Raw genomic sequence first — 25,676 nt, 5'->3', positions numbered from 1 at the left:
CTCTCTCTCTCTCTCTCTCTCTCTCTCTCACACACACACACACACACACACACACACACACACACACCAAATTCAAAGCCATAGAACCACCCAAAATGTTTGTTTCAGATTCCAGGCTAGCAGGAGGAGGATAACACAAATTCCAGTGGCTTGGGGTATCCATCAGCCAGCATCTGAGATGCTGTTAATTGAACTTCCTATTGCACAATGTTAAAAATGGAAGTGGGGAAGAAAGCCAACTGTTGTACCATCCACAATCCATTGCCAAGCTGTCTCAAAATCTGAATGTGTGGTGTTATTTTGCATAACCAAAGAGCATTGGGGAAAGTACATCGCTCAGTGGGAGAGCACCTGCTTTGCGTACAGAAAGTCCCATGTTCAGTTCCCAGCAACATCTCTAGGTGGTGCTGTTCAAAGCCCACTGGTTCTCAGACTTTTGGAGGCCCCGCCCCCTTGGTTCCATAAATTCATCCCCAGTGCTCCCTACCCTACCCTATAAAAAGCAGTATTCAGAACAGTGGTTTGCACGTACCACAAAGGAAGCATAGCACAATAAGATTCAGAGCAGTAAAAATTCATTGCACATTTATTCAAAATCCAGTCAACACTATTCAGTTTAATCAATTCAACAAAGTTGATGAACTTGATCCGGTGACAACAGCTTTTCAAGCTCTAATAGTAATTTAGAACTTCAGTCCCCCCCCCCCGCTGCTGCCCCTTGCTTTTTAGTGCCCCCAGTTAATCCCAGCCCCCCTGCAAGGGGCAGTATTGCCCACTTTGGGAACCACCACTGCAGACAATATTGACCTAGGTGGACCTGTGGTCTGATGCAGTGCCATGCAACTTCCTCTGAACATTGCAACTTTCTCATGAAACTTCCTCCTTTGCAAACCCTCTGTGTCTCACATTTCCAGTTAAATAGGAAAGGAGGAACAGTCACACCTCTTCAGCATTGGGAATGGAAGCTTGTGCATTTTCCTACCTTTATCATAGAGAAATATTGAAGACGCCGTGAGAATATTGCTGTTGAGAATTCACCTTTGAATTAATCGGATCTGGTTGGCTTTCATCATATAGCTGTGCCTGGAAGGGAGCTATAATTTTTTGTTCTTGATCTGAAGACCAAAATTCTTCATGCTGATACCGCCTGAGGCGTGAGGCTGGCCTCCATGAAATCCTGGGAGAAGATTGAGATTCCTTTTAAGACAGGCAGAAAGGGATCATTTCAACCACAACCAAGGAGAAGACAGTCCCCTGTTCTCTAGTTCTGTGAATGGACTGCTGAGCTTCTAATATTTGCCTTTTATTTTACTTTTTTCTTCTGAGGGCTGCTAGTGGTTGGCTATAGGTCAGGCGTGGACAAGCCCAAACTAGCTGCTTGGCATTCCTATTTCTGTAGTCCAGGCTTCCTCAACCTTGGCCCTCCACATGCTTTGAAACTAAATTCCCATCATCCCTGGCCACTGGTCTTGCTAGCTAGGGATCATGGGAGTTGTAGGTCAAAAACATCTGGAGGGCCGAGGTTGAGGAAGCCTGCTGTAGTCCAAGGCAGCCTCTGCTCTCCCTTCTTATCCAACTACTGCCTGCTCACAGTAGACCAAATAATGGGCTGAAGTTAGCCAAGCCTAGATGTTACTGGAAGACCCTTCTCTCGGTCCCACCACCCTCACAGGCATGATTTGTAGGGACATGGGAGAGGGCCTTCTCAGAACTCCCTGCCTAGAGAAGCCAAGTTGGGCTCCCCACTTATTGTCCTCCCACCGACAAGTGAAGACTTTCTTATTACAACAGGCCTTTTGGGAACTGACTGTTTTAAAGGAGAGGGCTGGTGCTGTGATTTCATTATTGCAATTATTTGTAAGTTTTAATAGATCTTATATTGTTGTAATTCTATTAATGCTTAATCATTTTTAATGCTTGTTCTCCCCTCCCCCCGCAATGTTTTTAAACTGTTTCTATTTTATCTGTAGGTAAAAGGTAAAGGTATCCATAAGCCATCTTGAGACCATTTTAGGAAAAAAAGGCAGGATATAAATAAATAAAATCATCACCATCATTTTGATAGGTGTGCTCAGAGTATGATGAGTGTCAGATACAACCCTTGAACTTTAAATTACACTTAGACCAAGCAGCCCCCCAAATTGAGGATACTTTCAATTCAAAGGATGACCTTGGTGAAATAGAAAATGTGGCCATCCTAAGCAAAACGGGGTGGTAGAATCTTGAGCTGGCAGATATTTCAGCGTGAGAATGTGTGTTCCTTGTTTTGTTTCATTTTCAATGGCTTCATATCGAAAATTCCCCTGGTGATGCTGAAGGTTGCTGCTGCTGTTGATAATGGAAGATTGTTGTTGTTGATGATGATAAAACGTAGCCTTTTTTTTAAAAAAAAGCTTGTAGCTCTGCTTCAATCTGCTCCTGTGCTAATTTTCTGTCTGAAGGATTGAAAAAGAGGAACATTTGCAAAGGTGATTTCCACTTGAACATGGTTGAGTCCCGTCTGCCTCCTTAAGATTCTAATTCTTTCTGCAGCATGTTTAGCGTATTCCAGGGAAAGATATCCAACACCTACTCATAGTAGACCCCTTGAAGTTAATAGACATGACTAACTTAGGCCTATCAATTTTAATGGGTCTACTCAATTGAATGCCCCCTCACACCTCTGTTATTGCATTATGCCAACTTTCTTCTTCTGTTGTTGTTTTTTTTAAAAAAAGAAGAGGCAAACTTGAAACAGGTAAGTGCAGCCAGCCTCTTCTGTGTGAAACTGTGATTCCTTTTGCAGTGTCTTCTAAGTCTTTGACTGCATATGCTATTTCTAGAAGTAAAGGCTTAAGAGAGAAGGCAGGAAAAGGAACTGAAGGGTTGGGGGAAATCCCACAAAACTCTTCATTAAATAGCACACAACCTATTTCGCTCTCTGCTACATGTTTCACATAAATAGTGCAAGGCTTTGGCAAAAATCCCCCCTGCTCCAAAGCTTTGTGCCATTGAGAATACCCCACCTTGTGCACCCTCAGTTAGCCAATAATATCAGCACTGTTATTATCTCTGTGTGATAGTTGGTTTTTTTAATTATTATTTCCAGATCATAGTGGAAAAGTTCATATTTCTTTCTTGGGTCCTTTTTTTTTAAGATCAGGAGAGACAGATCTTTGGCAAAGGCAAGCTGTATAATCACAAGGCTGTTAGCAAAACCCAGAAGTCAGAAAACAGCAGCCGAGAAAGGATTACCTTGCATTTTTGTCGAAACATAACCCTGCTTTGCCTCCTTCGATGAAGACTTTCTGCCGCGCTCACCTCCATATAAATCGGAGTGATTAATTTAGCATTCGGTGGGGAGGTGACATTAAGAAGACAGGGAAGAAAATCAGGCCAATTTCTGACCCCGCTGTTCGCTGGGATAATAAACCTCATCTCCCCACCCACCTCTGCTTATCCAAATGCATTTCATGCTAACCTTCCAAAATGCAAGCAGCGTTGGCTAGGAACTGCCTTTTCCTTCCCATTCGCCACATCTACTTTCTTAACTAGACAGAATATTTAGGTGGACTCGACCTTTCTGTGAATGTACGAGCAATTCAATAGGTTACTCAGTGCAAAAGAAAAGAAAAGAAATTTATTGTATGCCTAGTGCTATCGTCCCCTCTAATCTGCAGATTAACATAAATAATTATTGTAATATTGTACCGCGTTGCAATAATCTTCATGCTAATTGAATAGAACCCCAGCAAACACTTTCCACCATTTCTGCATGAATTAAGGTTAAGCCATCTGTTTTGTGACAGAAATAGAGAATTAAAGGAAGAAGAAAAAGAAGGGAGAGGGAGAAATAATAATAATGGTATAATGAAGCATTCCTGAACTTATATTCAGAAGCAGTGGCAAATTATTGTCAGAATATTTGCATACAAGCTGAAGAATTAAGTTGTCAGCTGATACTATTTTTTTGCGAGGGGAGGGCTGTGTGTGTTGGGGCTGGGAAAGGAGACAGGATATGGTTCATGCTGTTTTTAAAAAAATGCATTTACCTACCTGAGCCTTTGAGCTAAGCAGAACTTTTCACATTACGTCAGTCCTCAGATGAAAGAAAGAATCCAAGAGAAGCTGCAATTACCTACAGAAGTACTGAACTCCATTGATATTTCTAGTGTAAGAACCAGGCTGGTATATCTGAATAGACAGGCAGAGGTTGCAGGCTGACTCTTAGGGCTTGCTTTGGAAATAAGATGAGAGGCATTTTGGTCTCCATATTGGTATGAAAAGTCACTTAAACACACACACACACACACACACACACACACACACACAAATACTAAAAAATAATAATTCTTTTCTCATGTTTGCCTCTTGTACAATTAGTGTTTCTGTTAAAAAAAAAGAGAGACACCTAAAAATCAGTGCAGTTTCCTGGGAGAAATTATACGCACAACCATATTGCTCTTTTCTGCAGTTTCTTTTCTGATACCACAAGCAACGAAGCCTGTAAGTAAACAGCTAAATTCATGATTCCAGTTGTCCAAATGGAAAATGCTTTTATGTTTTATTTAAATCTAAAATTCAGGTTGTTGTAGGAAGAGCTATCTTTTGGAGTGTGTGTGTGTGTGTGTGTGTGTGTGTGTGTGGTGTTTTTTTTTAATTGACCCATTATTTTGCTTGCCTTCATTCCCAGCACCCCCTACTGAAAACAAGCCGACACAGGCTACCTGGACCCCTTTTGATGAATAGTTTTAATTAAAATATTCTGTACCATAAGTATTTTAATGTTACAGACAACCTAAAAGGTATGCAGTAATAAATTAAATTACATATTAAAATTAATCTATAAATATCCTTGAAAATTGACAGGAGCTGTTTAAGACTGGGAAGATGAGGTGGATTGCTAATTATGACAATTAAATATAAGAAGTCAAAAGAGGGAAAGAGAGAAAGAGAGAGATTAATGGCAATCAATATTCCAGCACCGTTTTGGGAGGAGAAAGAAGGAAATATAATATCATTTAGATGTCCATAAAAGTGAGGCATTTGCAGTAAGTTGGAGTCCTGATTTCTTTATTGTCATAAAATAGGAGAGGATTGCAGTTTTAATCACTTGACCAGTAAATAGCACACATAAATTATGCCAGACAATTTATTCTTGGGATCGCTTTTGTGGGGTTCTGAAATGTTGAAAATAGTCCCCTCCCTCCCTTTTATTTATTCCTGTTTTAAATCGCCATATTTTTTTCACTTTAGGCCTCAACCAAAATCCTCCAAATTCATTGGCAACTTTCATAGCTGCCAAGTTTTCCCTTTTCTCGCGAGGAAGCCTATTCAGCATAATGGAATTTCCCTTAAAAAAAGGGAGAACTTGGCAGCTATGAACTTTTTTTATTTTACATCTGGCGTAAAGAATCAGATGCATGCAGGGGAGGGATATAAAATATTCAGAAAAAGAGCCTGGCTCCCACTACGGTTAAAGCTACATCTAGGTCGCGATCCTGAACAGCCTTATTTATGGAATAACAACACATGATGTATGATTAACTGGGCATCAGATTACGCTTCTAGGCAAATGGTACCAGGTCATGATCTTGAGCCTACATCCTCTCCCCTGCTCTGCAGTTCCTGGGATTTAAGTCTCTCCCTCCAATTTAATTCCCATCGTTATGCTTTTTTTAAAAAAGTATTTTTTATTAAAGATTTCTTCAATTACAAAGGTGTGTGCAGTTTCACTCATATTTTAACATGTACTGTATCATTTTTGCAAATCAGTTTCATTTGTTAAGACACTAAGAAGAAAGAGGGAAAACGAGGTAAATAGGGGGTGGGAGGGTGGATGGGGGTGGGATTAGGTGACGATGTTTCTGTTTTGCTTAATATATGTAGGGCTTGATGTCAGCTTTGTTTGTGTTGGTACTCCTTTATTCGCTTGTGTTCTTTTGGTGGTGAGAGAGATTGGGGTTGGCCAAGGGTGTAGTTGTTCATTTGTGATTGGCTATGATGGTCTTTGTTTTCATGTGTGAGTGGGGTGGGTGGGTGTTTTGGGTCAAGTTAGCCATACTGATTTGTATGCTGCCGGTAAATGTTTGTCATTATCTTGTTGGGCTGTGTGTGTGATAAAGGGGAACCATACCAGGGTGAAGGCATCCTCTTCTATTTGTCCCCGTGTCAGTTGGTTAGTGTCAGAGGTTGTTGTGGCTACTCTTGAGTAACGGCCCTCCACATCTGCTTGTCTTTAAGATGTTTTTATTGGTGCATATTATTTATAGTGCAAAGTGTCCATAAATCATGTCTGCCTCAGTCTGAGTCAGAACCTCGCAATGTCTGCTTTCTGTTTCGTGCCCAACATAACAGCCTGGGAACCCCAAAGCGCCGCCCCTTGCTCCTACGGGGAGCCGTTCATCTCAATTCCGGCGTTGGGGGGAATGGCCTCCCTTCTGACTGTCTGCCGGTCCCTTCCTCCACCGCTCTCTCTCCCTCCCTTTGGAGCAGGGGCTCTCTAAGGCCGCCAGAGCCTCGGATCTCCCTTTCTGTTTCCTGGCTCTTGTAATCTGATCCTGTGCTGGACTAACTGCTCTGCGAAGAACTCGACCTGATGAGGGGGGGGGGCTGTTCCCTATAAGCCTTCCCCCTTACAGTTAGTTTTTCTAGTAAGGCTGTTTCCCATACTATTTGGTACCATTGGTCCATGCTTACTCCTGACAGGTCTCTCCAATGTCTGGTTATGACATTTCCCATTGTTATGCTTTGATCTCTCGCCGTGACCTAAAGGATGCCGTAGGACACCATTTCCATGAAAGGAGTTAACGTGGAGTAAATTCAAGGGCTCCTGCCCAAACGATGTCTTTGGTGGCTTTGCTTTCGCTCAACATCCTGTTGCAACTTTGGGATTTCCAAGGCCTCTGCAATGCCACTGCCATGTATTTATTACACACCAGAGGGAAACGCAGCTTGAGGAAGATTGCTCTACAGATGTTGTCCTGGTTCTCCGAATGGCAGGGAGACTCTGCAGCTCTGCTCATTACTGCATCCCCCCATTAAAACAGGCAACTTGGTGTCTTTCAATCAGATATTTCCTTCTAATTAAGGCATACTCACTTCCCCCTCCCTCTCTCTTTTTTTTGCTAATTAGGTATCTTTTGTTGCACAATGTTTGCTCTAATCTTCCAGAATCTTCCTCACTACCTAGACATTCCCTTCACTACTGGCTCTCCTAGAATGCAACTAAAGCGTGTTAATTTCACCACCATTCCTCATGCTAATTATATCCTCATTTACAGAGTGTTGCCTTTTCTGATTGGCTCTTTGCACCGGCTGCTATAACTTCATTAACCGTGCCTTCTGACCCTGTTATTTTGCCTGACAGGAGTTGCTACTCCATACATCCTGTGGCTCCTCACTATCGTGTGGTCACTCCTCCCCAGAGATCTCTGGCACAGGAGGAGTGGGATGAGGAGGAAGGGAGGAAAACACACATCTGCAGTCATGTCATGCAGCATGCAACAATATTGGAATTCTAGAGTTTGGAGTTTGTTTGTTTTAATAATGAAAAAAAAATCAAAATTTTAAATGTGAAGCCATAGCCTAGCATGTGTCTTCTTCTTCTTCTTCTTCTTCTTCTTCTTCTTCTTCTTCTTCTTCTTCTTCTTCTTCTTCTTCTTCTTCTTCTTCTTCTTCTTCTTCTTCTTCTTCAACGGTCTCGGTCCAGTATAACTGAAGGAGAATCTCCACCTCCATTGTTCTGCCCGGACACTGAGGTCCAGTGCCGAGGGCCTTCTGGCGGTTCCCTCGCTGCGAGAAGCCAAGTTACAGGGAACCAGGCAGAGGGCCTTCTCGGTGGTGGCGCCCACCCTGTGGAACGCCCTCCCCCCCAGATGTCAAAGAGAACAACAACTACCAGACTTTTAGAGGGCATCTGAAGGCAGCCCTGTTTAGGGAAGCTTTTAATGTGTAATTAATTATTGTATTTTAATACTTCTGTTGGAAGCCGCCCAGAGTGGCTGGGGAAACCCAGCTAGATGGGCGAGGTATAAATATTATTATTATTATTATTATTATTATTATTATTATTATTATTATTTCACTCCTATCTAAGGAGTTCAGTTGCAGAGTTCGTTGCTCCCAATTGCCATTTACTCACAACATTCCTGCGAGGTAGGTCCCCTGTTTCGTTGGAATCAGGGATGCCGGAATATTCTGTCGGAAACAGAAACTGGAGAGGAAATTGTCACAATTTACATGTTCACCCCATTTCTGGAAGCAGCATCAATTGCCACCTGGTATAGGAAAGTACGGCAGTTGGCTTTGAAAGAAAAGAAAAAGACTAATAAATTAAAGCTTGCCAGGGGTTTGAAATGAAATGACACATTTGCAATAGACAGATAAGCTTGTATTATGTGTACATCAAAAGAGGGAATGCTAGAACCCCCCTCACATTACACGAAAGAAGTGGCTACTGTAATTTCAAACTATAATTTGTTTATTCATTTGGATAAGTGACTGAATTTATGTTGATCTAGGGGTTGCCCGTCTCATGGTATCCTCTATTGTCAACTCCCGGGGAGGGCAGTGGAAGGTGGTTTCATTTTTGTTGTCACTGCTCTTTGAAAATCTGAAACATGAGGAAATACTACTACTACTACTACTACTACTACTACTACTACTAACAACAACAACAACAACAACAACTTTAAAGAGAAATGGAAATCACAAGTGAATGCTGGTTGTATATACCATCATTGGTTGGTTGGTTTTTTGTCCGTGAACATTTCATAAATTATTGTGTTATTTTCTGTGATTTTTTTTTTTACACCCCCATGTAATACAATGATTTCATAAATAATTATGTTATTTCTTTAGTCTGTGAACATTGCATGAATTATGACGCTGTTTTCTGTATTTTTTGACATTTCCCTTGCAATGCATTGAAGTTCATGACATCATGAGTTGCATCGTGGCTTGTGTTAGCTTTAGCCATAGCAGATAGCAAGACAAACAATGTGGGTTTTAGCAGAAACATCATTAATTGCAATGAATGCAGAATGGGATGCAAATAATTGGATTTTTCTTGGGATGTTTGGAACACTCATATCCCCCCCCCCTTGTGACCATGGTGGGCATGATCTTTGGTGTTCCAACTGAGTCTGTCTCCATAGTCCCTTGTTCTGCATGACTTTAGATGTTGAGATTAGATTTTTGGAAATCCTTAACCCTAACCCAGTCAGATGGGGGCAGGGTAGTAGTGGTAGCAGTAGTAGTAGTAGTAGAATGGAATAGGACACCCCTATTTACATCAGAGAAATGTTGGAGGGTATGGTATAGCATGTGTTCTATTATGCTGTTTTAATTATCTTTGCTTGGATGCTAAAATCTGCTTGCTTTGTTTTGTTTTTTGGCTACAACTTGCATTTGGTTGATTTGATGATAGATAATATGAGGTAGGTCAACTGGTTCGTTGGAACCAGGGATGCCGCAATATTCCGTCGGAAACAGAAACTGGTATATGACATCTTAGAAACTTTGGAAGGTGCCTTTTATGCTGTCCATCTCTAGCTCAGCACAGTTGACACTGACGGGCAGTAGATCCCCAGGATTTCAGATAAACAGGTTCTCCAATTATGGAGAGCACGCGTTGCGGGAGGGGAATCAGGATGTCCCTGCTGTTCCTAGGCAGATTAGGTAAAATGGCCACTGGCATGACTGGGCATTTTGGTGCTGTTGCTGGGTAGAAAAGCTTGTTGCAGTTTGGAATAAGGGTTGGCCCCTAGCCTATAAAAACCATCTGCGTGACTATATTGGTTTCACTTTTGCTAAGCGCTTTGGATTTCCAATCAGCCAAGTGGCAAAATTCCTACTAGGCCCCCACATCAATACGGACGACCCTATGACAGGCACAGCAACGTCACACACAAACAAAACCCCCTAAATATAGGGAGGGAGGGAGGGAGATCCGTTGCAAACACCCAAAAGCGAAAGTGAAAGCGAAAGCTGCTTGCCCCAATATATAGGCTGTGGCTGTCAATCAAAAATAGCAACATAATATTCTCCCCAACAACAATACCCTCAGTGGCCATCCAAACTGGCCCACCCCTACTGACCAGGGAATGTCTTGTTAAACCCTTCTGCAACCCATGCTCTCCTTAAGGGGAGAACCTGCTTTCTGAACAGTTACTTCTGATGCTGGAAAAATGATCCTGCACAACTGAGATCCTGCACAATTGAGTAAACTGCACAAAATTAGGGGTTTGTGAAGGATGTAAATTAACTGAGCCTGGTGACCCATGAGAAACTGTCCAGCTACCAAACTGAAACAAAATTATAAGCAAAACCACAGGCCAGTGGTTCAGCATCTGCTTGGATCAATCCCCAAGAGTATTTCCAAGTAGGACTGGGAGAAACTTCCTTCCTGAAACCCTCGAGAGCTGCTGCCAGTCAGTGTAGACAATCCTAAGCTTGATCGATCCAAAGATCTGACTCGGGATAAGGCAGTTTCCTTTGTTCCTAACCCCATCTACAATATCAGGAATGTTGAGATTGCAGAAGGATGCAGACTAACATATAAATAGCTATTGTGTGAGAGCCAGTGTGGTGTAGTGGTTAGGAGCGTTGGACTAGGAACTGGGAGACCAGGGTTCAAATCCCCAGCCCCCCACTTGGCCATGAGGCTCACTTGGTGGCCTTGGGCCCTCTCAGTCTAACCTTCTTCACAGGGTTTTCATGAAGATTAAATGAGGGAAGAACCATGTACACAACCTTGTACTCCTTGGAGAAAAAGCTTGCTTATAAATGAAAACAAACAAAACAGATATTCAGAATTTTTTTTTTTCCTTTTGGAAAAATAGCACACCTAATTTTAAAGATAAGCATCTTCAGATATGCAGTTTCACTTTTTTGTGGCATGGTGAAAATATAGGAAGAAATGAATTGGGGGGATTCCACAGCTCCCTAGTTTGCACTCTCCCAGGTCTGAACCATCATCCATTACCAGCTTTCCGAGATTCATGGATGCAGCACATGCAAGGCTTTTCCCCCTCCTTTTAAACACAAGTTAGTTAATATGAAAAACGCTGTATCTAGTTGTTTGCAAAATTACTTTTGTTGATTAAAAGGCTCTTCAGAACTTCCGGCTTGTGAAAGGGTTTTAAATTGTCTAATTTTGATTGTGATTGCTATGCAGAAAAAAAAAGGCAAGCAAAGGGAAACCATTATATCACTGAATCTTTGTTAAGCAGGCCTTGAAAGTGCTTGACAGCATAATTAATCTTGTGATATGAACAAAGAAACCAACTCAATAGTATTGAAGATGCTTATTAAAAATACTAAATACCTTTTTCCACTTAAAAACCTTTTGAAATAGCGCAGTTAAGTGTCATTACCTTTTTTTGCCGGATTTTAGTCTAAAATTGATACAAGGGATGCAGAGCAGCCGGAGGAGGAAAGAATAAACTTGGTGACAATAAGAATTAGTTTGCAAAAACAATGCGCCTTGATTTGGAAAGGCAGCAGAGCTATTTTTGAACGTTTAAAAAGGCATGCACTTTCCTTGCTCTGGCATAGCAACCACCCCTTGTAAAGGGTGGCAGGGGGGAGGAATCTGCGGCCATCCAGATGTTGTTGGACTACAACTCCCATCATCCCTGAACCTCAGATCATGCTGGCTGAGGCTAATGGGTGTCGCAGTCCAATGATGCTCGAAGGGTTGCCAGCTAGCCACTCCTGCATTCAATGAAATGAGCATCTCTGCCATATGGCACCTTGAAAACACAGAGGGGATACTATTTTCTTTTCCCACCTGTTTCAAGTATATGAACACAGTTTATATAATTAGTTTGCAAATTACTATAGAGAAGGTGTCAAGCAACCAGGGCCGGCTCTAGGGGTAGGCTGGGTGGCGCAGAGCGCCAGGGGGGCGCTGTGCGCCGGAGCCGCGCGGAAGCCCAGGGCCAGTCCTACCTCCACTGTTGGAATCACTAGGCCTCTGAATCACAAGTGGAGAAGACAGTGCTGTTGTGTTCAGGTCCTGCTTGTAGGCTACCCATCAGCGCCTTATCCTACCATTATCCATGGATGAGTAAATCCAGCAGTCCTCCAAATAATAATAATAATAATAATAAAATTTATTATTTATACCCTGCCCATCTGGCTGGGTTTCCCCAGCCACTCTGGGCGGCTTCCAGCAAAATAGTAAAATACAATAATTCATCAAATATTAAAAGCTTCTCTAAACAGGGCTGCCTTCAGATGTCTTCTGAAAGTCAGATAGTTGTTTATTTCTTTGACATCTGGTGGGAGGGCATTCCACAGGGTGGGCGCCACTAGTGAGAAGGCCCTCTGCCTGGTTCCCTGTAACTTTGCTTCTTACAGTAAGGGAAATGCCAGAAGGCCCTCGGCGCTGGACCTCAGTGTCCGGGCAGAACAATGGGGTTGGAGATGCTCCTTCATGTATACTGGGCCGAGGCCATTTAGGGCTTTAAAGCTCAGCACTAACACTTTGAATTGTGCCTGGAAATGTACTGGGAGCCAATGTAGGTCTTTCAGGACCGGTGTTATGTGGTCTTGGTGGCTGCTCCCAGTCACCAGTCTAGCTGCCACATTCTGGATTAGTTGTAGTGTTCTTCTATTATCCACACTGGCCATGCAAGCTATTCTATGACTAGAAATTTCTTAGCAGCTCTGCTCATTTTGCTTGTCATTAAGAACGTAAGAATATAATAATAGTCCAGTTGGGTCAGGCCAATGGTCTGTCTATCCCAGCATCCTGTTCCCCCCAGTGCATAGCTGCCAAGTCTCCCCTATTCTCCGGGAAAACCCCGTTTTTCTAGCTGTTCTCAGCTGAAAAAACTGATTTTTGTTTTTTGTTTTCCCCCAGTTTATTCTGACGCAGCGGCCATTTTAGAACTGGGCAGAGCATGCTCAGAAGCGACTTTTGATGCAGCTCTGCCCAGTTCCAAAATGGCTGCAGTGCGACTTCTGGCGCAGCGGCCATTTTGGAACTGGGCAAAGCAGCATCAAAAGTCGCTTCTGAGCATGCTCCGCCCAGTTCCAAAATGGCGGCAGCGCTACTTCTGGTCTTCTACTTCCAGTCCGGTCCCTTATTTCTCCCACAGCAACTTGGTAGGTATGCCCCAGTGGCCAACCAGATGCTTGTGAGAAACCCATAAGCAAGATTCAAACACAAGAGCGTTCTCCTCTCCTGTGGTTTCCAAAAAATCATTTTCAGATGCATCACTGCCTCTAGCTGTGGACGCAGAGCACAGCCATCATGGCTAGGCTAGGAGCTGTCTCCTCTGTGAATTTGTCTAATCCCCTTTTGAAGCCATCCAAGTTAGTGGCCATCAATGCGTCCTGTGGGAGTGAGCTGCATAAGTGCTTTGTGAAGAAGTCCTCTTTTCTCTGCCTTGAATCTTCCAACATTCACCTTCATTGGCTGTCCACAAGCTTTAGTGTTATGGGGCAAGAGGGAGAAGAACTTTTCTTTATCCACTTCCAACAGACCAAATGGTGGCAGTGTGTTTTCCAAATCTTCGGAGCCAATAAATCACAGGATGATGACCAAAAAGTGGCTACAGATACCACATTTTCACTATACCTACTTGGCAAAATAAAGATTTTTAAAAGCCCAATATATTAGGATGAAGTCTTTTTAAAATAAATAAAAATAAATGAAGGAGATTTCTATTTTGGTTTACATCTGAAATTTAAAAAGCAAACATAACCATTTTTGTGCCTTGATTAATTCCAAGCTGTGAGGTTGTCAACACTGTTGTGTTTAGCACAGTACAAGTATTATTATGTTATTCTTTTCATCTTAATGCTACGTATTCAGGCCAATTGATCTCTTGATGTAATCCAGGGTGAAATGTAAATAATACTTGGCACCTTCTGATTTGCCGTGCACGGATTCCTGAGCTTCTACGCAAGAGTAAAACTTTTAAGAAACACAATAGTTTTTTTAATGAGAAGGTGCTGTTGAGCAAGGCTTTCAGGTCAATTAATGTCTTTGCAAACAAGCAGGAAAACAATCTGAGTGTGAACACATTCTTCTCTGTTCTTAACTATTTATTCTTAGCACAATAAAACAAAAGCTTCAGTTCTCACAGTGATTCAGAAAACAATCTTCTATATAATCTGCTTACGGAAGCATTCATGGAAAAATAAGCACAGGTTGTGGTGTGTCTGCACCCCCCCCCCATTAAAAAAAAGTCATCATTAATGGTATATGCATTTCCAAACACAATGGCCACAATTTTGTTCCTGAAAAGCTACTCAGCCTCTCCTGGTGACACAGAGTGTCTGTTTAATGTGTTGGAAAGTAATGGTTCCACACTTTTCACAAGATGCTGATTTACTTTGGGGTTGTTGTTTTTTTTAATCAGATACTTAAAACTATTTTGCTATCACTGACAATTACTGACAAGGATTATTGTTGAGGGAACAGATTGCTAAGGATGACAGCGAGAAGCTCTTTTCAGACATTAGAGGGCTACGAGGAATCCATGTACGGGATGAAAGTGGACTCATGGCAAGTGGGGTGGTGGGAGGTTCTTACCCAAACATAAAGCTAAAGGGATCCCTGTCCATTAGGTCCAGTCGCGGACGACTCTGGGGTTGCGGCACTCATCTCGCTTTACTAGCCAAGGGAGCCGGCGTACAGCTTCCGGGTCGTGACTAAGCCACTTCTGGTGAACCAGAGCAGCACATGGAAACGCCGTTGACCTTCCCGCCAGAGCGGGACCTATTTATCTACTTGAACTTTGATGTGCTTTCGAACTGCTAGGTTGGCAGGAGCATGGACCAAACAACAAGAGCTCACCCCGTCGCGGGGATTCGAACCGCCGACCTTCTGATCAGCAAGCCCTAAGCTCTGTGGTTTAACCCACAGCGCCACCTGAAAGTATCTAACATAGATACCTTCATTAGCAGTGGAGATGGGTGGGTCTATCAATTTCACTTTCTTTCGGTTTCTCATTCTCCCAGTCTTAAGTTCAGTTTGCTTCATTGCAAACCTGTACATATTTTTTTCAACATCTGGTTGAAAACCTAGACATATTTTAATTCACACTTCTCCAAATATATAACATTTTGTACACACATTTGCCTAATACATGCAGATTGCAGGAAAATTCCTCAATACAAAGCTTTTCATTGTTCACAAAGATATCCTCTATATTTTCTGAATGCATTTTGGGGTTGGAGTATGCACAGCAAAACTTGGAGAAGTGCAAACCTCAAGAGGATTTGTGTTCATGAAGTGCAATTTAGGGAGGTATGCATCAAAATTTGAGGCAAATGAATTCCCCCCCTCGTCCTTCATGTGAAAAGAGCTCCCAACCACACACGCTCTGTTCGCATTCATATTAGAGAACCCTCCCCTTTGGTTTTCGTTGAGGGAGTGGGCAACTTTGAAATGTTGCATCCAATGTCTCCTAGAAAGCTGTGTTTTTCTTTTTCAGCATCAAATTATCTCTAGGTAGCACTTCAAAGTTGGGAGAAACCTGGTGTATTTTCTCTGGCTCAGATTTTAATCCAAGCCGGAGAAGAATTTGGAGAGCTTCTAATGTGGCTTATCCTCTGATTCCTGGAATCTAGCCTGATGAAATTGGTTGGCATCTCTTGGCCAAAACATTGGTTTGAGAACTATTGCTCTGTGGCATTTCCTTCCATGTCCATCATCACTCCATGCCACAATTCACAGCTGGTCACCATCACCTGGAGGCCAATGTGCTTCTAGATGCTACACCACTCCTTAGTTCCCCTATTTAGCTGCCTTTCATAGGGTATGAACCTCAGGAGATGCAGTAACCTTATCAGTAGAAAAGCATAGGAACCATGGGTAATCTTTGTAAGGTCTTGTGTACCTTAAAGACTGCCTTATGTCATATGCTCTTCCCAGTTCTATCTGAAAAAGAGGAGCTGGAACTCGCCAAGAACACCTCCCTTTTTCTCATAGAATGGCAATGGCACCCACCTGAGAGGTGCCAGAACTGAGTTCCCCCTGAAAAGAAGCCCTGGTATTTCCACATGTGCTCTGTTCACCATCCCAGGGATTACTCCAGATCTCTCAACCTTAAGGAGCATAGTGGATAGCTACTTGGGAAAAAACTCCCCTCCCATTAGCACCCAACTTGCAGAATACCTCACCATAACAGTCAGTTCCCAAAGGCCTATTGCACAAAAACAGTCTTCACCTGGCTGTGGAAGGGCAGCAAGAAGGGAGTCTAGTAGTAGTAAAAGGAGGAGGAGGAGGAGGAGGAGGAGGAGGAGGAGGAGGAGGAGGAGGAGTTACTATTTCTATGCTGCCCAGCTAGAAGATGAGCCCCTCAGGTCAGAAGGCATCCAAAATGCTACTGAGGAAGAGCAGAGGACAAGTACAAGTAGATTCAGAGCTAATGAAGCGGCTGGGCCAAAGCCAAAAGGTCGCTCAGTGAAAGGAAAGTCCAATGCTGTAAAGAAAAATAAGACAGGAGTCCCTGGCGTGCTCTGGTCCTTGGGGTCATGAAGAGTCGGACACAACTAAACGACTAAACAATGCTGCCCAGCCACTCTGGGCGGCTTCCAACAATTTATAAACCACAGTAAAACTTCAAACATTAAAAACTTCCCTATACAGAGCTGCCTTCAGATGTTTTCTAAAAGTCAGATAGTTGTTTATTTCCTTGACTTCTGATGGGGAGGTGTTTCACAGGGTGGGCATGACTACTGAGAAGGCCCTTTCCCACATCCCCACCAAGATGCCTGTGTAGGTGCTGGGACTCAGAGAAAGGCATCCCCCAAAGATCTCAGAACAGTTGCATTGGTGACTTTCAGAGGGAAGAGGCTGGGCTAGAACTCTCTTGCCTCTGAAGAACTCTGATCCCAGAGGTGATTTTACGATCTTTTCTGTCTGTTTTTTATTTCCAAAGCAAGGCATGAGTCTAATATCAGAAAACTCCAGACCTCTGAGGAAGGGGCAAAACACACCTGCCCTTTATTACTGGATTGGGTCTGGTGCCCTCCAGTAAGCAGGGCCGGCGCGTCCATTAAGGCGAACTAGGCAGCTGCCTAGGGCGCCAAAATGGAGGGGGCGCTGGCCAGCCTGCCTGCCGCCCGCCCACTGCCCCCAGGTGCTGCCTGGGGCCGCCTCCACTGCACCTCTCAGCTGTTCAGTGGAGACGGCCCCAGGCTCCCACTCCCTGTGCAAAGCGTGAGCCTGGGGATGCCTCCTCCACACCTCTCAGCTGTTCAGCGGAGGTGGCCCCAGGCTCACGCTCCCCTCGCGCCTCCGGAGAGCTGCCTGAAGCAACTGAGTTTGGTGCCCCTTCCGCGCCCCTGATGGCCAGGCGCCCTGGCGCCTTGCGCCACCCAGCCCGAGCCTAGGGACGGCCCTGGAGGCTCCCTCTCCACTCGCTCACTCAAGCCAGGCCTACCGCTCCAGTAGCTAGCGCGCCGAGATTGGGCTCCAGAGGAAGCAGGGGAAGGCCGCGCCAGAAACAGGGAAGGCCACTAGCTGACAAGGTAAAGAGACTGCTTTTTACCCCTTCCCCTCATCAACAACCAAGGAACTCTCTTTTTTTCTACTTTTTTATTTTTTTCTACTTTTTCTACTTTTTAATTTTTCTACTTTTTTATTTTTTCTATTTTTCTATTTTCTATTTCTATTTCTATTTATTTATTTTATTTTTTATTCCACTTTTATTTTTTCTTTAAAAAGGTCAACAACTCTGGGAAATTGGGGGGGGGGAGGGGAGGGCGCACAAAAAACCCTAGCACCAGCCTTGCCTGTAAGCCATACATAAGTCTTCTCCAAAACCATTGCTGCTCTGTGGGAGGCTGTGGTGCCTCCATGGGATTCCAGCCCATCCCCACCCATACAGAATAGCCCTCCTGGAACTGCACATCTTCAGAATGGGGGAACCCCATGACCGAGTTCCACCGCATGAAAATAACAACTACACAAAAATCTCCCTGTACATAGGAAATTAATCTGTTGCAGAGAATGGCCCCCCATCTCTTAGCTTCCTGCAAGCAGGGAGGTGATGAGGGAAAATCCTGAATCCTGTGGTTCAGCCAACTGACCAACAGCCATGCCGACTGCATTTATGAGGCCAAATCTGCAGGATCCCATATGCTACTTTTGGGTGTAGAATTCAGCTGCCATTCAAAAGATGACTGCGAAAGAGCACAGCCTACAAGATTGGCAGCTCTGACAATGATGGATTTCAGTAAATTCATGTAACCAAGAGCGCCATGAATTCAGTGTGTTTCACTTGCGTTTACAGCATGTTGCCCCCGTTTGCAAGCTAGGCACTCCATCAATGGAACTAAAGCTTTCTGTTTTCTCAAACCATCGTAAGGGTGCAGAGGTGATCCACAGCATAGCAACAGTGCCAGAGAGTCACCAGAAGCAATCGCAAAAACTGTCTTGTACAGCATATGCACAGTTCAAGCCTTGTCTTCACACCTTCGGATGCAGCAAGAATACCCATCAAATTCAAGCTGTTTCTCTATCCAAGGAAGAAAATTTCAATGAGTTATCATCACACACGGAGTTACCTGGGATAATCATTTTCAGTTACTTATAACTGAAGCAGCTTTCAGACGAGCAAACTATCTGGCTTTTATTGGAACAGAATGGTGAGTGAAGACAGCCCCCCCCCTTCCAAATTTCCATTGGAGTCAGAGAATCTTTCGATTTCAGTTTCTCTGTTTTGTAGTCTTGAGTTCAGCTTTCCATATTTCCATATCAGTTTGCATTTTTTTTTAAAAAAAAAAAGTCACCATGAAAGTTCATCAGCGTTTTAGTGCAAATTTCTCTTAATAATACAAATGTTTGCATGCAGTATTGACTAAGGTGCTGAGTCTTTTGCAAAACAATGTCCCTGGATCGAATGTATTTTTTGTATGCTCTTTTCACTAATATATGCATCTTGGCTGGAGGACTGCAGAGCACAAATGTGGAGAAGAGCGGATTTCAAAGGTGTTTTGGTTTGCATAATTTTTCGGTAACCAAGAAGTAGGTCAGTTCACCCTTAAATGTGGACCAAATCAAGGTTCTCCCTCATCCCTAGGTTAATGTTAAATACTTCGTAGCTCAGACCAAATATTCAGCTCCACCAACATTATATTCTTTCAACAATAACCTACCAGTTGGGCTACAAGAAGTATATGAGAAGGAAATAAATGTGCTCTTCCTACCACACATACACCCATCCCCCTTTCTAGTTGCTGCAACAAACCATGGCAACAGCCCAGGCAATCTCATGGATGCATCAACCAAGTGGGGGCTGTGTGTATGTGCCAGTTTGCTGCCCCGGGCCCTGACAGTTTTTTGGGGGGGAATTTCTCATCCTGCTTCATTATTCAGCTGCCACCGGGTGCTCGCATTATAGAATCATTTTTATTTATTTTTTTGAGTCTGAGAGGACCCAAAGGGCCATTTAGCCCAACCCCCTGCAAAGCAGGGATCACAACTCAAAAATCCCTAACAGATGGTCATCCAACCTAACTTTAAACACTTCCAGTGAAGGAGAGTCCACCACCTTCCATCAGGAAAGTTCTTCCAAATTTTAGTCAGAACCTCCTTTCTCGTCATTTGAATTCATTGTTTCAGGTTCTACCCCCTGGAGCAGCAGAAAACAAGCTTGTTCCATCTTCCATGTGATAGATATTGCAGGATGACTCTCACGCCATTTTACAGAGCCTTGCTTTGAGTTCAGTCTTGGAACTGCAGTGGTACTGGTGAAAGGTAAACTGAAATAAATGGACAGGTGAGTCGGGGAAATTGTATCTGGGAAGAACTGATATATCAGGGGAAAGCCTATCAGTGAAGAACCGTGGCTGATCTGTGAACCAGGAAACTGCTGTTTCAAATCTCAGCTGTGACATAGATTTGCTGTGTTTATTTTCAGCATCAGTTGTCCTCTGAAATATGGTGGCAATAACCTTGAGTGTTGTAAGCATGACTGCAACGGTGGCCTTCAAGATTATGTTGGTCTCCAACTCCCATCAGTTCCATTGAGCACAGTAATGATCAGAGGTGATGGGATTTGTAGTCCAGCAATGTCTGGAGGGTCACAGATTCGGCATCACCGAACTAATGGATATAAAGTTTGCACTTTGGGGATCAGCTCCTCCAGACATTATTTGGCTTTAAGGTCTCCAACAGGAGAGGTGTAAATTACAATCTCAACTGCTGATGTTGACTTCCAAAAACTAATCAACCTGAATTCCGGATGAATTGGGAAACTCAATCAAATCGGCAGATGAAGAACTGTATCAATTTGGAGACTCCCTACCCTCCATGTTGTTTAATGATCCCAAAACGACACCCCATGTACAATCTTTGTTGAAATGAATGGGATTGTTCAGGAGCATAGCTGCCAAGTCTCCCGTATTCCCCGGGAAACCCCCGTTTTTCCAGCCGTTTCCCACTGGCAGCCCGGATTTTTAAAAACCGCATAAATCCCCCGGATTCTTACCGGCCCAGGGAGGCTCCTTCTGCGCATGTCTGGAGTCTCTAGACATGCACAGAAGCGATTTTTGGTGCAGCGGCCATTTTGGAAATGGGCAGAGCATGTGCAGAAGCGACTTCCGGTTCCAAAATGGCTGCAGCATGACTTCCAGTTCCGCACAGCTGCCAATCCCGGATTTTTCAGTCTGGAAGTTGGCACCTATGTTCAGGAGGACCTTTTAGAACATTTCATCCATGAAACCCTCAGAAACAATAGAAAGACGGTGTGGCAATTTAGGCTTCTCAATTCAAATAGTTGTTTCCAATCTTGGGATTTCCAAATAATGATTGCTTTCCCAACTGAAGAACCTTTAAAAAACCACCAAAGTTCTCGGTATAACTAATCTTTGCAGCAACATGTTTAACTATTCTAATTTAGCCAACGTCCCCCCTTTCCTTGCTTTTACGAAAACCTTAAGCTAAACAAGATCTCACCCCCAACCACAAAATCTTTTTTAATGTATTCCTTGTGCTACTTCTGAATATTAATAAAAATTAATAATTAATTTTGCCTTTGGCATTGCAAGATATACTAGTTTTAATTAGTGTACTGTACTCCTATACAATTAAAAAATAATTGATGTCCACACTTGTTGGCGGTCCCTGTGATCTCTTCCGCTGTTGTTGTCAACAAACGCCTTACAAAACAAGTCGAAGTGTGTTGCCCTGTCCATTTGATTTACACAGCAAAAGTAACAGACAAATCTTTTTATGATGAAACAGAACAGTGTTCTCTTTAAATTATACACAAGTATATTAAGTAGGAAGAGGGAGGGGGAAGAATTAAAAGCAGAGAGCTGCAAGAAATTATAGAAAGGCTATTAAAATGTTGCATCTATCAATGAATTTGCCTGGAGAACATCATCGTATTGACGGTGCATCCTGGCTCCAATGCAGTGTGGCCATCTTGTATTTGTTATGTCAGTTCCATCAAGCATTTAATTTTGATGTCCTCCTTAATCAGCTTCAGTTGTTCCAATTCAGCATATCATGTTACTGTTTTACTACATCATTTTAATTGTACCATGAACCACTTCATTATAGGTCATCTCTTCCCTCTCAAAGGATGGATGTCGAAGGCTCCAAGTGCAAATCCCCATGGGGATAAAAACTAACTTCCCTTCTAAGTATTTGCATCTGGAATATTGAATAAACAGAACTTTTAGTTGTTAAGAATACTCAAACAAAAGCTGCCAACTCCCAGGGCACAAACTGCTCAACAACCTTTTTAAAGTGGAAGAAAAGTGCTGATACGAATAAGGAAAGCGGTCTCTTTTTCTACAGGAGAAGCATAAACTGTAATTTTTTAATACTGCTTAATGAGTGTGGAAAATAAAGTGTGGAGTGTGGAATAAAGACCAATTGGGAGACGAGAATTAAGTCAAGCTCAATGGACATATGTCTTCAGCGTTTCAACTGGAGAGCTGGTGGGTTTTCAGCTAATCATTCTTGAGGGATGGTCTACCGTTTGAGGTTGTTGTGTGGTAGGAAGTAGAGACCCAATCTGAACAGCAGCAGTGGGATGATTCCCAGGCAAATGACGATGAGGTTTTCCCCACAAGCCTTCAAGAAATATGACTGCCTCATCTATTAGGGGAAATGAGGCCACTGTTTTAGGCAGACAGGGCCAGGAAATTAGCACTCCCACTTTGTTGTTGTTGTTTAGTCGTTTAGTCATGTCCAACTCTTCATGACCCCATGGACCAGAGTACACCAGGCACTCCTGTCTCCCACTGCCTCCCGCAGTTTGGTCAAACTCATGTTGGTAGCTTTGAGAACACTGTCCAACCCTCTCGTCCTCTGTCGTCCCCTTCTCCTTGTGCCCTCAATCTTTCCCAACACCAGGGTCTTTTCCAGGGAGTCTTCTCTTCTCAATAGGTGGCCAGAGTATTGGAGCCTCAGCTTCACGATCTGTCCTTTCAGTGAGCACTCAGGGCTGATTTCCTTCAGAATGGATAGGTTTGATCTTCTTGCAGTCCATGAGACTCTCAAGAGTCTCCTCCAGCACCATATTTCTCCCTCCCTCCCTCCCTCTCATGCATTTTATCCAGTTTGAGCAATGGTACTTAAAATATATACTTGATCAACGGAAGCACAACCATGCATTTAAAAAGTTTTGCATTCTCCTCTCTAACCCACATGCGCCTAGATAGTGCACATGAAAAACCAGCAAATCAGATATTTATGCAATTAATGCTTTCATCGTGATTTATGGTCTCAATGCTCGTTTTAACTCAAAGGGGTAGTAATTCAAGTAACCTATTTAAGTATCTGTACTAAATAGGCATTACATTGAGAATTTAGAGTATTTTCTCTTTCTTCCTTTTTTAAAAAATACATTCCTCCAGTTTGTTGGCTACTCAAGATAGAAAAATCAACGTATAATAAAACTTTCACAAAAGTCAGCAATGGGCTACTCCTGGAATTAATAAGAAAGAATCAGTCAAATCAGTGAGAATGTTGTTAAATTTAGAACAACACAAGGCATCTCTCACACTTTAAAGGTTTTGTTTGTTTGAAATATGCATGTGCTTTAAAAAAAACAACCCACTAGCTTTCATTTGAAGGAAACAATGAAGTTTCAAGATCTCATGGTTTCAGATCATTCTGTTTGAAATTTTAAAAAATTGCTAAAGGCATAGTACAGAGAAAAGTAAGACAATGGACAATGTTCTAAGATGCCAAGCCAATGCCTTAAAGACCAGGGATGGGAATCACTGGATTAGGATTTGCAGTGAACTTGACCAGCCCTGACATCTTTGCCACCACCTTCACCTTGTTGACCCCAAGGCTTCTTGTACTGGTCTCTCACCTATCGTCCTCCTCCAAAGAGAATACAACTGTGCATTTGCCCTGCTTAAAACGAAGACTTTGCGACATTCCACTCCCCTCCCAAGAGCTGCTGGCTTAGTTGTCTTGACTTACTTAGGTGTTAATGATCTGAAATGCCTCTATCAGGAGGTTAAATGGGATTTTTTTTTCATAAATAAAATAGAGAAAAACATCCCATTGGACCAGGCCAAAATTTTGCCAAGAAGAAAGAGGTCCTGTTCTGTGGCTCTTTGGAAACATTAGCCAAGAGTGCTCTGATTCCTTAAATACCAGATTTATTACAAAGTGCTCCCATGTTTACTTTGTGCCGTAAAAATGACTGAGTACTCTGCAGTGTGAGTTAAGCCCAGCACCTTCCTATCCTAAGTGTAAGCAAGCAAATACATTTGCTACTGCATTACATTTATGTCGAGACCCCCAAATGACAAGATGTTTATGGCCCGACATCAACCTGACAATTAACACTGGAAAGCTGACTCTGTCACTGACACTTCACCTTTCTGGTGGTGATGGGCTAGGAGCAATATCATACATATAGATATATAGATATATACACAGACAGACACACACACATACACAGCCTCAATAGCCTTGGCCATCTGTGTGATAAAAGTTTGAGAGGAGGGAGATTTTTCTCTCTCCAGGTGATGGATGAACCAGTGAGTTGAAAAAGGCAAAGGCAAAGAGCTACACAGCAGGTAGAGATTGTGAGACCTGGAGACTGCACGAACAAGAGAAAAAATAGTCGCGTGGAACCTCCAGGCCAAATGCATTTGCTCCTCAGGACTCTCCCAAGGTCACAGCCCCTCAACAGACACACCCCTCACTCCATGTTCATTGAGTGTTTTTGCCTGGCTGGACTGTGGTCCTTGAGTGTTGTTGATGATGTTTCTCGCGTGCCCCGATGGGAGGACAGAATCATAAACTCCTAGGATAACTGAATTGCAGATTGGGAAGGTTCCCCAAAGGGTCATCTGCTGCAATTGCCTGAAGTGCAGGAATCACAGCTAAGTGTGTGTGTGTGTGTGTGTGTGTGTGTGTGTGTAACATTTTAATTTCTTACTCTGCCCACTTTTTGCCTCTGGCCCCACCCACCACTGTATACCTCCCCCACCTCCCAGAAGATTGTCTATATGAGAATGTAGTCCTCAGGCTGAGAAAAAGTTCTCCACCCCTTGATATAAAACAGGGAACCAGAAAGCCAGTGGTTCAAACCTCGGCTCTGCCACAAATCCCGTGCTTTTGTTTTTAGCATCCGCTGCCCTCTGCGATACGGCAACAATAATCTGGGCCTACCTCTGTGGCAGTTTCAAGAACTACTGCAAGGGTGGGGATCCTGTGACCTTCCAGATATTGTTGGCCTGCAACTCCCATCGGCCCCAGCCAGTATGGGCAATGGTCAGGGATGATGGGAGCTGTAGTCCATCAACATCAGGATGGCAAGAAGCTCCTCATGGACTGAATAGAAGATTCCCAACGCCACCTTTCTTCCACAAGAGTGGTACCTTTGTGAAACATCTATGGATGATCGAGAGAGTAGACTTCCCATTTCTCTCAATCAGCGGCTTAAAAAGAAACAATGTTTCTTCCATCTCTAAATTTCAACATACTTCTTCCATTAAATTATTCAAGATGAGAAATAAATTCCCTCCTACTGAGAGCCACAGCAATATTTTAATCTGAATGTTAGGACAAAATGTCTTTATCTCTGTATACTTATTTGGACATCTGTAACTTTTGGGGGCATTTAATCTTAAACAAAATGTTTTCCCCCTATAATTTATGACAGGGGGAGAAAAAAAATCTCAATAATATATTGCTGGAGTCATTAACATTGTTTAACAGTTTGGGTTCTATCCCCCTGTTTCTCCTGCTCGTAAATCCCGGAAACATTCATCTTTTAAAGCTAAATTGAAGGAGGGCTGAGTGAAGTTCCTTGTGCACTTTCTGAGTAATGACTGCAGAAATGTATCTATATGGGTAACGAGGCTGTTTATAGAAGAATTAGCACTACAGCCTTAAATACATTTAAAGGGGCAATTATTAAAACACTTTACTTCAAGATGGCAGAGAACTCTTGTTCTCCATTCCCCCAGACAGCAGGATCTAATGGGCTTACATTGCAAGACAGTCGGTATCTGGTGGATAGTGGATGGAAATTCTTAAGGGTGAGAGGCATTTGAAAGCACACCAAATTGCCCAACCAGAGAGGGGCAGGACTCTTAGGCGATCATACAGTCATAGAATTGTAGAGCTGGAAGGGACCTCAAGGGTCATCTAGTCCAACTCCCTGCAATGCAGGAATCACAACTAAAAAATTCCACCCTCTGTTTAAAAATCTGCAATGAAGGAAAGTCCACCACCTTCCAAGGTT

At 43.1% G+C, this 25,676-nt stretch overlaps 2 long non-coding RNA genes across 2 annotated transcripts; one reads left to right on the top strand and one right to left on the bottom strand.

Moving 5' to 3' along the window:
• Positions 1-726: 726 nt before the first annotated feature.
• Positions 727-3,496, bottom strand: LOC148685287 (uncharacterized). The gene is made up of 3 exons (XR_015950372.1): positions 3,235-3,496; positions 2,171-2,375; positions 727-1,177 (listed from the first exon to the last, which is right to left on the bottom strand). It is a non-coding gene; the product is annotated as an uncharacterized LOC148685287 (long non-coding RNA).
• Positions 3,497-19,570: 16,074 nt separating this feature from the next.
• LOC148685286 (uncharacterized) lies at positions 19,571-21,814 on the top strand. The gene is made up of 2 exons (XR_015950373.1): positions 19,571-19,727; positions 21,515-21,814. It is a non-coding gene; the product is annotated as an uncharacterized LOC148685286 (long non-coding RNA).
• The last annotated feature ends 3,862 nt before the right edge of the window (positions 21,815-25,676 follow it).

Source organism: Zootoca vivipara, chromosome 6, assembly GCF_965207765.1.
Source record: "Zootoca vivipara chromosome 6, rZooViv2.hap1.1, whole genome shotgun sequence".
NCBI classification, from domain to species: Eukaryota; Metazoa; Chordata; class Lepidosauria; order Squamata; family Lacertidae; genus Zootoca; species Zootoca vivipara.
This window is presented reverse-complemented; position numbering and strand designations above follow the sequence as displayed.